This window comes from Cinclus cinclus, chromosome 3, assembly GCF_963662255.1.
Source record: "Cinclus cinclus chromosome 3, bCinCin1.1, whole genome shotgun sequence".
Classification (NCBI taxonomy): Eukaryota; Metazoa; Chordata; class Aves; order Passeriformes; family Cinclidae; genus Cinclus; species Cinclus cinclus.
In genome coordinates this window covers 78616917-78628280 of record NC_085048.1, presented here as the reverse complement: position 1 = coordinate 78628280, position 11364 = coordinate 78616917, and positions in this window count along the sequence as shown.

Here is an 11364-nt window from a genome sequence, read left to right as displayed (position 1 = left end):
GACTCAGGGTTGAAGGGTAATGTGGGCACTTGGAACGAGCTCCTGAGGCAGCAAGGGGCTTTAGGGTCTTCAAGTTTTGATGTGTAAAGGATTGCCTGTAGATATCGTTGCTGTTGTCTTCCATCTGACTTCTTTCATATCTACTGTGTGTTGTTGTCCATGATTTTTCCTCTTCCCATGTGATCAGTGGAAATGACTGACATTACTTCCCAGCTCCCTCTCTCTTACCTTGTTAATGGCTGTAGATCCAGTTGTGCCCCCTGCAGAACCTTCAAAGGTCTCTGTGTAGGGCTGCAGTTATTAAAAGGCCACTCAGGATGCTGAAAGCTAAATAGTGTCATGTCTCGCAGTGGAAGTGGCAATTACATGAACTAAGAAACAGAGTCATTCCTCTTGCAGCACCAAGAGTACCTTCAACATCTGTAAAGAGCAGGTCGGTGTTCTTGAGCTGACAGGATGGCACTGGAGGTGCATGCCCTTCCATCATCCTGCACTCATCAGTCCAGCCTCTTCATGCCCTAGTCTAGAGCACGGGACAGAGAACGAGAAATCAAAAGTCCATCTCTCTGACACGACAGGATTTTGTGTGGCAGTAAAGCATAGGTGGCATTTTCTGTAATTGCTGTTTCTTTATAAACTTACTGAAGTCTATATAAGTATTTCTCAACATTTATTTCAGACCCCTCAGCCCCAAACAGGACTTTTTATCCTTAATTTTAAAGCAAAACTTTTATATTTCTACTGGAGAAAAAAAGGCGTAAATGAATTGATACTTATTTGGCAATGAAAAAGAAGGTGGTTCTGATCTGAATTACCATTTTGATACCAAAATATGTCTCTATTACTGGGTCCATTATTGAAAATCATGTTTCTTGACTCTTGTCTCCAGTTTCCCACCCACCACTTTTCCCCATGAGAGAGGCTGTGTGCATGCAGTCATGTTTAACTGCATCTTTGTTTGAAAAGCGTGCAGGTTATTACAAGAGACAGCTATGTGTTTGCCTTTCATTTGAAATAAATTGGAGAAAACTGCCCAGTTTCCATTTTTGCCACTAGAAACCTTCTCGTACTGCTCCTATGATGGTATGATCCCTCTCTTGCCTCCTACCCTCACTTACAGAAGTGATGAATGCCTGGAAACATGCCATTTCTCCTTTCTTAAGAGCAGAACTGAAGCCATGCTTTGCTTATGTACCTCCATTCTACAGGGGCTTTGATGGAGCAGAGTGATGGTGCAGGATCATGGAATAGGAGCACAAAATGCTACCGAGACAGAGAAGAGAAGTTCTTAAGGGAGTCAGTCTGGCTTTGGGGAATTTGGTTCTGGGAATCTTTGCAAATGAACAGAGATCATAAAAATTATTATGGTTGTTACCACAGTTTTAGTGTTACCTGTTCTTGTTGCTGTGACGCTTCACAGCCTCAGTCATGAGTGGGACTTCAGTTTGTTCCCCTGTAACTGGCAATCTAAGTTTGTGTTTGGCTTGCCCCTTTACTCCATATTAAAACCTTTGGTGTAAAGTTTGAAAAAGCTTTGAGCACCACTGGTAGTACTTTTTTTAAAGTATTTTTTTGAATTAACAAAATGAGCTGTGACTTTTCTGTGTGCCCTACTTTACTGACAATTCAACTGTAGATTGAGTTAAAGCCATGAAGATTGCTCCCAGGAGAGAACCAACTGTGGTTTGAAAATATGCTGTCTCTGGCAGCAATATCAGCTTTAAGACTTTCTACCCCTACCATGTTCCTATGTCCTGCTTCTTCACCCCTTTTCTGCCTCCTGGCTCATTGTAAATATATACTAGCCTAGCTGTATTTTAGGTGTGGTCCACATCCTTGGGGAGCTTTTCAAGCTAGATGACATATCTGACCTAATTTAGAGCACAGGCCCAGTTGTATTTCCCTTGTATGAAGGATTTGGAAATTGCTGTGGTAGAGGATTGGAGTTTAGTGGCAGGAATCATAATATCATAAAAATCTTAGGTTGAGAGGGATGTCAGAAGGTACGAGCCTCTGGCTCAAGACCAAGCTACCATCAAAGATACAACAGGCTGCTCCTGGTTTTATCCAATCAGGTTTTAGATGTCTTTAGGTATGCAAAATCTTAAACCTCAGCTCTACAATCTTAATGCAAATAAAGGAGTAAAATATAGAGATTGCATGCCAGCTATGTTTATTTTGATAACTGAACAGGTCTTTGGGCTATCATCCTTCTTGTTCCATCGTAGCTTTGGAAGTATTTTATGTCTCAGAGGAGAAATCACAGCTCTGTAAAGTGCTTGCATGCTGGCTAATGAGCCTTTCATTCATTACTCCCAGTGTGAAACAAGCCCAGGTAACAGTTCTGTATGTGTAGTGAGGTAGTGTGCTGTATAGATACCCATGATTGCTCTTGGACAATGTGCACATGATAAAAAGGAGTGGATTTGGGAACGTGAGCCAGACTTCTCTGTTCATGTGTCAGTGTTTAGATCGAATTTCTAATCTGATATCCAAAACAAAGAGAGCTGCAAAATCAGCTAAAGCTACTGCAGTGCTTGTATAAGTCCATTTGCTTGTGCATTAATTCTTTAACCACATGTAAATGTCTGGTACATGAAACATGAAGCAAGTGAAGGGTTTCTGCTTTTGCAACAGTGCTGCTAAATATTGACAGTTTTTTCAAGCTACTGGAAGCAGTTGAAAGCTAAGCATGCCAGGCAAACCAAGCCTGACTGCAAAACAGTAATTCATTCAGTCAATTTGTCACACTGAAATTTGCGTTCCATTTAAAGAAAAATGGGAAGAAGAAATAATGAACTCAGTGCATTAGACTCAGTGTCGCAGTTATCTGGCTTCACGTGAAGAAAAAGAAAAAAGGAATGGAACAATATTTACAGGATCTTTATTTAAATGATAGTTAAATATAGGTACAAAGTGCTGAAGAACTTTCTGCAGGCTTCTGAAATCCTTAAACACTCTCCTAGAGAAATTGGTATAAAAACTTACTTTTACCCAATGCTTGCAAAGGGAGCTAGAGAGTAACAGCTCTGCTTTCTGGTGCAAACTGGAATGGAGCAATGTTGATGCATACTAGATTTAAAAGTTATTTGGGATGCTGTAAGGTTGACTTCAGCAGGAGCTGACTGTCCTCATCTCTGTGTCTTTTTGGGCACAAATATATCTCTGTTTGTCTTTTCTTTATACGTTAGGAACAGAACTCTGAGGCCTGTGTTTTTTGTTGGGAAATGTGCCTGTCCCCAGGGACTCAGGTGGAGAGCTGCCATGCCATCCAGGGACCAAACCAGCTGGAGGAAGACCAGAAGCAAATAGTGACAGCACAGCAGAGCTTTCAACTGAACTGGGAAGTACTGCCATGAATGCTTCTGCCTCAAACCCTCTGCCTGACTCACTGTTGACTACATATGGTTGCTTGTTATAGTCTGATAGAAAGGTTTTTTTGGTCAAAATCCTCTTTCTTTCAGAATACAATTATTTCTTGCCTTCATTTCTGTGTTAGAGCAAATATGACCTAATAAGGTTCATATTTTAGGGCAGGCCACCTTCTAATTAAAAGAGCTTCACCTGTATTTTTGACTGACTGTTTATGCAGATTTTCCAGGGTTAGAAGATGCACAGCATGGTGTGGACATTCTGGTCCCCCCAAAGGGCATGGCCTTTGGGGCACTGATACTAGCATCGCTATACCTCCACAGAGAGGGGGTGGCTGATTGCAAGGTGAGTGAGACACACATCACTTCACTTCTGCTGCATCACAGTTCACTTGGTAAAGTGATAATCCAGAAGCCTTCAGACTGGGGGAACACACTCTGTATCCAGGAATTTAGAAGTCAGACACTGTCTCGGACTACAGACATGTCATCTGCAAAAGAAACTGCCTAAATTTTAATTGTCCTACATATTAGCTCTGTTTTGCATCACCACCTTTCTTTGGCCCCTGTATTGTTGCTCTTCCTAAACATTTCCTTGTATACGAGATTTAAAGAATAATAATTTGCAAATAGGTATTTTAGGCAATTTGGGGCTAATATAATAGATGAAATAAAACCATCCCATCTTATTCACATAAGGGATGTGTGAAAAAGGGCACAAAACAAAAGACGAGGGAAAAAAGAAAATTAAAAAAGTTATTAGGGAAGTAGGCTATTTATCTGATATCAACATGAATACAGGTGAAATGGCTACTAAAAACAGCAAAATGGATTGCTAATGTGTATGCATCCTGCAAAATAGGGAGAGAAAGGTACGCAAGCAGATGAAAAGATCAGATCAGAGCCAGAGACACCAGACAGAACCAGAAAGCAAAAAAAGAGGGGGTCAGAGAATTCATAAATAGCTTTGAGAAAAATAGATTCTCTATTTAGTAGACAATCTGTGCAATATCTTTAACATGGAAGAACTCTAATAATATTTTTCAGGATCTAAATTCTGCAAAGTAGATTTGAAATTCTGGTAACCTCAAAGTACAATGATATCTGAAACAAAGAGAAAGGATATTCATCAAAGTAACTTTTTCAGTTTGGTTTGTACAGTGGTAAGTCCTTTGTGAATTATGGTGGAGTGTGTAATATTGAACTATATATATGAATATATATGTGAATGTTTAGTATGAATATATATTTGCCTTGGAAGGAAAACAAAGTATGTGAGTCTAGTTTCAGTGCAACCGTTTCAGTGCAACTGGAGAAACCACCAAGATGAGGTGAATACCCCCTGCATGACGTGTATTGGCAAGGTAGTATAAAAATTCAAGTTTTTTTCAAAATTTTGGTCTTATCTGTCAGGAATGACACTGACTTAGCTTACAAGGCAGGCCTATAACTGACTGTGAAGTGCAAAGAAATTGCTTTACCTGTAAACTGTTCTTCAGCCTTCCTGAAATTTGTTTTCTCAGCTGCATGCACGTTTTGCCTCTGTCATTACCACTGTTGAGGTTTTGCCTTTTACTTCAGTTTTTTCCCCTTATCTCTATGATTTGCTATGACATGCAGCTTGATTGGCAAAGTCTTAAGCTAAGCTGAAAAAATGTCTTTCTTCCATCTTATACTACCAATTTTGAGATAATTTAAGCAACAAATAGAGCCAATACTTTTCTCCTCTGCTTTTATTTGTACAGGTGAAAATAGTAAGTTCATGTTGAAAAGAAATTACTAAACATACTGTAGTGATGTGGAAAGATGTAAAATATAAGAGGGAATTAACCTCAACATAGTAGCAGCAACTAGGTTGTTGTTTGGTTACTGCATAAACCAATGGATCACAGAGCCTGGAGGAAGGACAGACCTTTGTGAAATATCAAGTGCAGCAGAACAACTTCAGTCCAATTCTGATTTGCAGAATACAGTTGTTATTTTAAGCAAAGTTAGACAAATCTTCAACAGCTGTAAACCACTACCTGGATTTATTTCTTTGTATTTTCTGTGTTCTTGCTGTCACAGAGAGACAAAAGAAAGCTATTTTAGTAAGGATTTAGGAAGAACTTGTTAGAAAGAATTTTTTCCTGTGCAGGTGACCACACAGTGGCACAGTTCATTCAGAGAGGTTGTGGAGTCTCCCTCAACTGGAGATATTCAAGAGCTCTCAGGACAATCTCATGCCATGTGCTCTAGAATGACCCTGCTAGAGCAGGGATGTGGGACCTGATGACCAGATGTAGTCTCTTTCAACTTGATAGTGTAATTCCGTGATATTTAGCATCTGCGATACTGAACATCCATGATCATGGGAGGACAAGTATTCCATAGGTGTGTAATTCAGATAGTTTACATGCTGATGCTTTGAATCTGAAGCTAAATCTAATTTAGAGCTGGGCTTTTGTTCTATGTAAGAATAAACCTCATGAGCATTTTGCAAGGGCTATATGGAAGTAAACATAAACATTTTTAGGACTTCTATTCTGAAGAATTGTGAGGCTAAAATGAAAATACAGTTATTAATAGTAATTTTCCTGTTAACAATGTTCTGAGTATTCACTTAGAAAGGAAAAATACAAATTAAACACACTAGGAAAGCACCTTATGACATAAGGAGCTATATATCATAAATATTAAACAGGGCCTGGCCAAGGCCTACTTTCTGTACAGAACAGAAATATTACTTTTCAGACTTTTCAGCAATTTCTTACAAATCATATATGTTTGTAGAAAGGTAGGATCTCTTCACAGTAGTTCACTAACCAGCATGAAGATTAAATTCCAGGAATAGTGCTCATATGTACCTGCTTATCTGCTTAGGGTTTATCAAGCCAAAGTCCCTCCAGTTCCTCTTTGAAGTCATGGAGAAAGAGGATTTTTAAATGCCTGTATCTTGTTGAGTCACTGCAGAAAACCAGTTTGATTTTGACACTGCCTATAGGGAAGACTGTTAATGATTTTCTCAAGAGCCCTATGTCCCTCTCTCTCCCTCCCTCCCTCCCATCCCCTTCCTCTTTTTGGTTATTCCTTTTAACAATATACTCCTTATTTCCTGCCTGTGCCTCTATATTTCTTCAGCAGCAGCACAGACTCATAGACTCAATACTAGCTACAGACTCCTCTAGCTAAACCAGCTGGATTGTTTCACTGGCACTTTCACAGGGCTATGAAGATATTATAACCTTATGTTGCCACAATACATATTCAAGAAATAAGATCCATTCTGAAATTCAAACCACCCTGGCACATATTAATAAAATTCTTCCCTGAGTTCCAAATTAATTTTCTCTCTTTGCATCTTGAAAAAATATGCAATCAACATTTGCTCAACCATAAAAAGGTGGAATGAATGCAATTAAGCCATTTAAATATCAATCATTTAGGCAAACAAAACACACAAGTGCCCAAGTGTTCAGCCAGTCAATTTTTTAACCACACAGAAAAGAATAAACTAAGAGTATTTTAATGGAAAAGCAAGCTAATTTGTAGTCTGCTACAATACAGCACTAAGCTTCTTGGATATACTGTGATTAGACATGGATTGCAGTAAAATAGTTACCAAGAAGCCACAAACTCTGATGGTATTAGTGAGAAGTCTAACTTTCCCACAGCCAGATATAAGAGAAACAATGGTCGTGAAGGGGGAGTGGTGTTAATACTGAGGCTTAATGGGGCAAGACATGTTCATCAGAGAAGCTGGTTTTTGAATTACCTCCAAACCCATAAAAATCTGCCCCAGAACATATGAAACCTGACACAGAAGACGTCTCCTTATTTAAAAAATATAATGCAATCACTGCAAAATTGTTTGGGCATTTTCGTATCGAGGAATAACTGTAAAAAAAAACCAGAAAATGTGTTTCTTCAGAATCCCCTTGATGCCATCCGCAGCTAATGTACCAAATGCCATTTCTGAATGCTTTGCAGCCACAAGGTGACAAAATAGCTATCAGTGAGATAAGGCTTGTTCTGCTCAGAGCCGTTCTTTCAGTTACAATAGGGAAGTGATAAATTACAGACTTCAATGATCTTTCTGGATGAAAGGAAAGGTTCGAGACAGTTACAGGTGAGATTAGCACTTTGGATAAGAGAGTGACAGAAGATGAAAGAAGACCAGAAGCCTGCAAGAAAGATCACAAGATGTAAAAGAAAAGACTCTAAAATATTCTTCTCATACAAATGCAAATGATCATGGAATAATGAACAGAGTTCCCGCAGGACAAAATTAAAGCAAGAAAAAAATTGTGATCTCGATAATTTAGCTGGTTTAAAATTATTTGAGTTTTTGCTGTGGTCTGTGAATGAAATCTTTTGTTTTCAAACACTATGAAAAGTGAAAAGCAAAAGAAGGAAGTCCAGGAATGGAGCTGAATTTTTTTCTTCTCTAAGGATCTTGAACATATTCTAAGCAAAACCCACAAGCTATTAAATTTCGGAATATGTCAAACATGCCTGATTTCTAGAGAGATCCAGAGGCACAAATCTACTAAAATTAATATCAAGGAAATAGCTTCTGAAATAGCTGTGGAGTGTTTGCAAAGATAGATGCAAGTTCTTGGCAGTGGATAGTTCTGTCTGATATTGTCTACTTGTTCTTAGTAACAACCTCCGTTGTCTGCACTGACATTTTGGGGAGAATCCAACTCCCTTTCCCCTGCAATGTTTTTGCTTTCAGTGTGAAGCTAACTTAAGCCATAAGCCAACATGTTGATTTTGAAACTGTGGGAGGTTTCTATATGTGAGGAATTGGTCTTTTAGTTACTTTAATAAAAATACTGTAAGTGCTTTGTAGCACATCACAGTGTTTAGTGCTAGTGATAATATTCTCAAATGAGTGGTAATAAAGTCTTTCTTTTAATGAAGTGGAGTCTATCCTCAAATAAGAATACTGACATGGAGATTTGCCTTGAATCTGTGGCTAGTGCAGTTTTGAAGTACTTCCTAATAAAATGATCAATTTTTCTATTCAGTAATACATTGAACTTTGTGTGGAAAATCAGACTTTGTAGATGTGCATGGGATGGAACAGTGGAAGCTTCAGAGACGTAATCTGCCTGTGCTTCCAAGGGAGACTCTTTCTATTGAAGGATGTCAATACTTAAGAAGGAACATAGACAAAGATAGAAACTTAGGGCCCAACTGCTTTCCTGGCAGGAAGAATACATTAGATACTGTGTAGCAACAAAACTGTGCTGGTTGAGTGGACCAACACAGTTTGATGCTTATTGGTAATAAAAAGTTATTCATTGCTTGGGAGATTTTGGGGATATGTAAATTTGTGAGAAGCTTGCTGTGTTTTTCCAGATCCCCAGGAATGCAAGAAAAAGCTGCCATTGAAAAATATACCGTAATTCTCCTTGTTCCATAGAAAATCTGGTAAATATGACACTCTACATTCAAAACACAATGAAAAAGACTCCCCCAGTTCTCATTACGTGGCAAGTAGAAGAGTTAGAAATAGGTCATGATATTTGGATATTGGAATTTGACAGTGTTGCTAAAGGTAAAATGCACAATACAGCTGCTAAGTGGAGAAATATCATTCCATTGGGGAAAATCTTTGGCTTTGACCCCACATGTTGTACATCAGTCTCAAAATGAGTCTATGGCTGGAGAAATTTCAGGGATTATGAGTTCTTGTGGCATGCCTTAGCCACAAAACTTAAAATGTGTGGTCCTATGGCATCTCATCCCCTTGAATCACTCCTTTTTCATCTGCTAAACTGGGCTATGAAGATTTTGAAAACTCTATTAAGTATAACAACATGCTTTCAAAGGAAGAATGTGACCTTCCAGTTGAATTATAGTTGTGAATATCTCTTCTTCAGTTTATTGCATTTAATTTGGTCAGTGTGTGTTCAAACATAGCTTGGTCAATATTCTCTGTGTAGCTCTTGGAGATCCCATTTGTAATTGTTGTTCTGCTTACTTTGGTAACTCACAGCTACACAGAGATGTTTGCCTTGAATAAAATAATCTGGTTAATGGTAAAATAGTAAGTAATCACGAACATGGCTGGTCCTGGGTTGAACAGTCAATCAATCCTTCGAGTAAAGGCATGGAAAAAGAAAGGTTTTGATAAGTTTTACTAATCTTGTGGACTTCTGCTTGATTTACAAATGGACGTAAATGTCAGATGTTGCTAGAATAAAGAATAATCACTGGCACTTGCTCAAGGACCATATTGAAAAAATATTGATTGAATTATTGATTCCTTATTAACCTGCCAACAATGCCTTTTCAATTTAGTTCTGCACAGACCAAAAAAAAAAAAGAAGTAACAATGTAGAGAAGACTACAGATCTCCGACATTAAGCCATAGACTGGGCTTCAGGACATTTATCATAGTCTGGTTTTTCCTACACTGTCCCAGTAAAGAAACAACCTGTTCTGCTAGCTTCCTAAGTGGAGATTTCAATGATAGTGACATTCATAGGATTACCTTCTCAAAATTTTTTCTTTTATTTGTTCTTTGTCCATGTGTCAGCCTGTGAATGTAAGGGTTTTTTTCCACCTGAAATGTGTAATCTCCTTCTAAAGTTTCTTTGAGCAATAGTTTGAAGACAATGTCTTTGAACTCTAAATACAACTTCTTGGGAAGCTTTAGCAAGGTCTAGAAGACGTAAGTGCCAACAGGAAAAAAGATAGGATTCCAGGAAACTTTTCATCATTTAAGCATTCCTCTTAGAAACATGATCTGTTTCTTGGATATTCATGTCAGGATTAGTATTGAACTCAGAACAGATGGGAGTTATTCTGTGCACAGGAGTCTGTAAAGTTATAAAATCAGAACGCTTGATTACAAAGAAATAAAAAATGCTCTTACATGACAAAGATTTTGTTTACAGGCAGTGAAAAATGTAAGGATTTCTTTAGCTCTGCACAGATTGTTGAGCACTTTTCAGGTTTGCCTCCATGCTTATTTATACTGAGACTTTGTAGCAGCAATTAATTTATAGCAAAAACATAATAGGAATGGCAAAATAAGCTTTTGAAAACAAAAGTAACTCTGTGTATGTTTTGATATATCTCCTCAATTAGCTACAATCCTTATAAACAGCCACTGCAATTCTGCTTCTTTGCTGCAATGAGGATGCTCTGGACTTACTTCTCACTGTTGCTTCTGTAAAAGATGATTTTAAAATTTATGGACTTATTTGTGTAACTTCATTCTGGGATTCAACTTTATATCAGTGTTTGGGAATGTGTTTGGTAACTGTGAAAATATTCTTCCCACGCCGCTTCCTTGCTTGAATATGTAACACCATGAGAGGCTGTAAAACAGAGGGCTGTGCTAGACAGCAAAAGACAGGTTTATGGAAAGGGGACAGCACCAGATTACAGCTGTGAAGGCTCCCTTGTGTCTGTCTTCTGCTCCTACTATAAAACTAACTGCCTTTTCCAAGGGTGACAAGTAATTCACAGTCCTTACAATAGACTCTTTTCTACTGACTCAAGAGTTTTCTTATAAAAGACATTTCTAAAAGAAATCATTACTATCTCATTGGGTAACATGATTTGTTCCTAATCAGTATTTTGTGATACAAATAGGTGGATGTTCAGATGTTCTTCTATATCCAGAAAGAAATTTCCCAATTAATGAATCACAGAACAAGTCATTCAACAAGATAATTAGCCAGGTAATAATTACATTAATTTAAGTAGAATAGAAAGGGCATAGTAGCTTCAGTTAAACTGCAATTCACTTGCACAAACCAATTCCTGCACTGAGGAAAGAGCCAATATTTGCATTTGAACTCCCTGGATAAAGGATCAGTTTATAATTACACTATTTAACATATGCAGATTAGACTACAGACGATTCTTTATTGAAACTGAATGAGAAGAAATGAAAATTCCGTGTCTGAATATACAATCTGACCTCATGATTACAGACAGGTTCCTCTGTATGACAAAAATATAGCTTAATCACTTTAAAGCCTTGGGTAAT